Source organism: Notolepis coatsorum, assembly GCF_963971535.1.
Source record: "Notolepis coatsorum genome assembly, chromosome: 19".
In the NCBI taxonomy this organism is placed as follows: domain Eukaryota; kingdom Metazoa; phylum Chordata; class Actinopteri; order Aulopiformes; family Paralepididae; genus Notolepis; species Notolepis coatsorum.
In genome coordinates this window covers 55,745,931-55,750,055 of record NC_140183.1, presented here as the reverse complement: position 1 = coordinate 55,750,055, position 4,125 = coordinate 55,745,931, and the positions used below count along the sequence as shown (strand labels likewise).

Here is a 4,125-nt window from a genome sequence, read left to right as displayed (position 1 = left end):
GTGACGAATGACCTGTCACTCAGTACCGAGCGATTTCCATGAATGCAAATACATGATTCTGTTGCGTTATCAGATGCATGAGGTTATCCATCCTTACCTTTTTGCGGCACTGGCTTCCTCATGCTCTGGCAATACTGACCAAGTTCACGACACGACAGTGACCGCCTCTGAAGACAACCAGAGAGAAAAAAAACACTGTTACCAACCATCACAAGGGCAAAGGTCACATTCACATGATTTAATACAAGTTAAACGGTGCTGTAAGTGGTACTTTCCTTTTGTTAAAATAAGTCGTCTACATTCCGACAGCTATCACTGATATTAGATTCAAATGACTAGAGTGTTTGGTCAGTAACATGGGTTTACCAGTCCCTCCACTCTGCAATAAACACAAAATAAATTGTCTGGTATCCCTTCACACTTTATCCAATCAGGAGAGAGAACTCCACACTGCAAAAGTAAGAAATAAAATGTAAACAGTTTTAAGCAAATATGAGCTTGAAACACTGCAGTGTAAGTCTGGCGTGTCAAGCTATTTGCTTAAAATGTACAATATAATATATATTGCAGTGTGGAGTTCTCTCTCCTGATTGGATAAAGTGTGAATGGGATACAGAACATTTATTTCTTTCACTGCAGAGTGGAGAGAATGGTAACCCATGTTACTGACCAAACACTCTATATCATCAGTGATGGCTCTCAAAATGTAGAGCTATTTAACATGTATTTTAACACACAAAAAAACACCACTTACAGTACCTTTAAGACTGGAAATTAAGCATATGGGTAGATGTTCCATTGTATTGTTGTAGCATTTTCCCAGCCAGTCTGTGGAGCGGAGTCTTGTTAGCTTGTTAACCGGCTGGCCTCATGTCCTCTAGGCAGGCAGGGGGTCGGAGTAGGAGGCAAACAACAGGTTTGAACAAAGAGGTGCCAGCTGTCAGCCTGCCCTGGTCAGTCACCCATACAAACTATATTCTACAGCAGGTTAACTGTCTGACAGGTTGTAGACACAACACCGGCAAGTGAGCTTACTCTGCCCTGGTAGACATTTTTACTTAACAAGTAGCCTAGATACACACATGTGGAACTGAATGGGTAACATGATAACACTGTGTATTTGTGCATAATGACCTTATAGTAAATAAACATATAAACGACTATTACACTCTTAACGTATGTGTAAAACGTTCAAATAACCAATAAAGATCAAGTCTAGAGAAAAGCTTGTCCTTGTTGAATGGTCCTGGAGGATGACGAGTAAGTCTGACCATCCTTGGAGGATCTGTGACCCCTGTAACCCCCCAGACCTAGGTTCACTACCTACACTCACAGGTCAACAGGTCAGACTGATATAAACAAGTGCTGCTGTCTGTTTCTCAATGCAGCTGCAGTAAACAGCCTGTAAAAAAGTATTTAAATCACTTAAAATCTATGACATTCACACAGAAAATCGACTCAATAGGTTGCAAGCTGCAACCATCTTGAGCATGGCCGGCAACATGTATGGAAAATGTAAACAAATGAATCTGAATGATGATGACACAAATGTATCATGAGCCATATCAACGACCACTTGGACAGACAATCCTGTCAAACCAGCTATACCAATGACTCTAACTGTGATTGGTAAAGAAGAAACATCTATCCGTATTGGTATTGCGTTATTATAAACTCAACGTTAACGTTGCAGATTAAGACGTAAACAAGCAATGGCAACGGACATGCATACAGAGAGTGAAGAAACCGATATTCACGAAACCTACCAGTTAAAACTTCATAACAGTTTCGAAACGTCTCTCCCCTCTCTTCAGTTGACGTCCCTCTCAACAGAAGTGCGCCTTTTTCCTGCGCGGAGGGGATGGCGTCCGAATTAAAGCGACCCGCTCCCTCCTTTTCCCCCTGCTGCTCTGAGAAAGTGACAGGACTGGCGTGAAATAATAAACAGCTTCATCCAGTCGCCATCGCGTTAAAACACGCCGTATATTATCTGTCCAGCTTATGACGGCTTGTCTGACAGCCGAAGAGGCTTTGTAGTCATAATAAGAGCTAAACTAGTTGGGGGTAGAAATTCCATGCATGTGTTGAGTTCCATTCAAAACACAAAGCCAACACATGGGACCTCTCCCCCCGCCCTAGCCGAGGCTAATTTGCATGATAACTGCTTGCTCATTTAACATGACTGCTAATGTTCTAGGTGACGTTAAGTGTACAGGTCGAGTCACCACAAGGACACCGATAAACGGATACTTCCAGAATGGTACCGTTATGTTTTGACGTCAGCCACATAACAGGTATGCATGCATTGCTATAGCTTGCAGCTACCACATCCAGCATGCTATGCTATGCACGGCTAACTAGACCCAAAATGCTAACTTAGCATGCTAGCTGGCTAACTAGCTCGTTGACCTGATTATAAATATTAGCATTAGCAAATGTGTGCATACCACCAGCACACGGAGCGTGCAAATGACTAGCTAATGGTAACGTGGAGTTAACACTGGGCTCTTGTACAGAAGGAGAGATTGCTCAGTACGTCCGAGTATGTTTACCTTGCTTTGTAATGTTTGTGTATTTTTCTGATGTGGATTTAGTGCCTGTCCGCCATTTTTTCCCTACACGAATCCCGATGAGGAGGGGGTGTTTTGCCAACATTGCTTGGGCAGACAGGCGGCAAGCTGGAGGACTGGAAAAATAGGGAACCAATGACCCCTGCCGGCCAAAATAGGTCTAGGCAGGGAGACTAGAACGAAAGCGGAGATGTGATTGATTGATTGATTGATTGATTGATTGAAAACTTTATTAACAGATTGCAGAATGGGTACAGTACAGTACAGCTCAATACATACAATTGTTAAGGGGATGCAGACCAGATAAAGACTTTTGTCTTGTTTACATCAGGGTCCCCCATTTTAAATTCATCGTAACATAATATGACATACAGATAGACAGTACTGCTACATCTATACATTTATGACATACCAGATTTGCAAATACAGTACTGTTTGTGATACCAAAAGAGTCCAGAGAAAAGAGTATATACATTTGACGTAGAAACTGTACATTGGATTGGGTAGGTGGGGGTGGGGGGGACTGTACATTGGAGGTGGTTGGGGGGGGGGGGGGGGGGGGGGGGTTGGGGGTTGATTGATTGATTGATTGAACATTTTATTAACAGATTGCAGAATGGGTACGATACAGTACAGCTCAATACACACAATTGTTAAGGGGATGCAGACCAGAGAAAGACTTTCGTCTTGTTTACATCAGGGTCCCCCATTTTCACTTCATCATACCATATGACATACAGATAGACAGTACTGTTACATCTAGACATTTATGACATACCAGATCTACAAATATACAGTACTGACAGTACTACTGTTTGTGATACAAAAATAGTCTAAAAAGAGAGTATATACATTTGAGGGGGAAAAAACTGTACATTGGATGGGGGGGGGGGGTGGGCTGTACATTGGAGGGGGTTGGGTTTGGACATTTACAGAGGGGCCAGTTTCGAATTGCAGTCTCCCGTAGGTGCTCTTTTAGAGGGGTTTTGAAGGTGGGTAGTGAGCTGTCACGTTAACCGCATCACCGCAATCCGGCGGTGTGTCAAGGCAATACACAGTGCAATACTCCAATTCAGCAATTGGCAATTCAGCCGTTGGGTGGGGGGCGCTGTTGAGCGGGCCTGTGACCGGACCTGAAAGCGCCCCTACTCTGCGGCTCTGCAGCTGCATATGCTTCTCGCAAAATCCAGCTTCCAGCTCCCGCTGCCCAGCCGTCGTTATCAGAACACGACACACATATCATAATGTTCACAGCAGACTTTAGTTGATCACCAGGTATGTTTTATTAACGTAGAATAATTCATATAAGAAAAACGATAGGGAAATCTCTTCCCTTTCTCCACTGGTTAAAAATGCCAGGAACTGAAATTGAAACTTGCTGTGCGCCGCAGTGATATGTGTTTATTATGAAATGACAATTGCGTGTTGACACGCCCACTGCGCGAAGCCTCCAAATAACTTTTTCCAGTTTGCACATATCTATTATCTATGACTAATTCTATCTATTTTTAGGGGCAAATGCAGTGAAATAGTCGCGCTGTGGTTACATGACGTC

General features: G+C 43.2%; 1 long non-coding RNA gene across 2 annotated transcripts; it reads right to left on the bottom strand.

Moving 5' to 3' along the window:
* Positions 1-94: 94 nt before the first annotated feature.
* LOC311246229 lies at positions 95-2,615 on the bottom strand. Of its 2 annotated transcripts, none has more exons than XR_014620789.1 (3): positions 2,553-2,615; positions 1,767-1,910; positions 95-167 (listed from the first exon to the last, which is right to left on the bottom strand). It is a non-coding gene; the product is annotated as an uncharacterized lncRNA (long non-coding RNA). The 2 variants fall into 2 exon arrangements; XR_014620790.1 differs by lacking the exon at positions 95-167 and adding an exon at positions 760-877.
* Between the last annotated feature and the right edge of the window lie 1,510 nt (positions 2,616-4,125).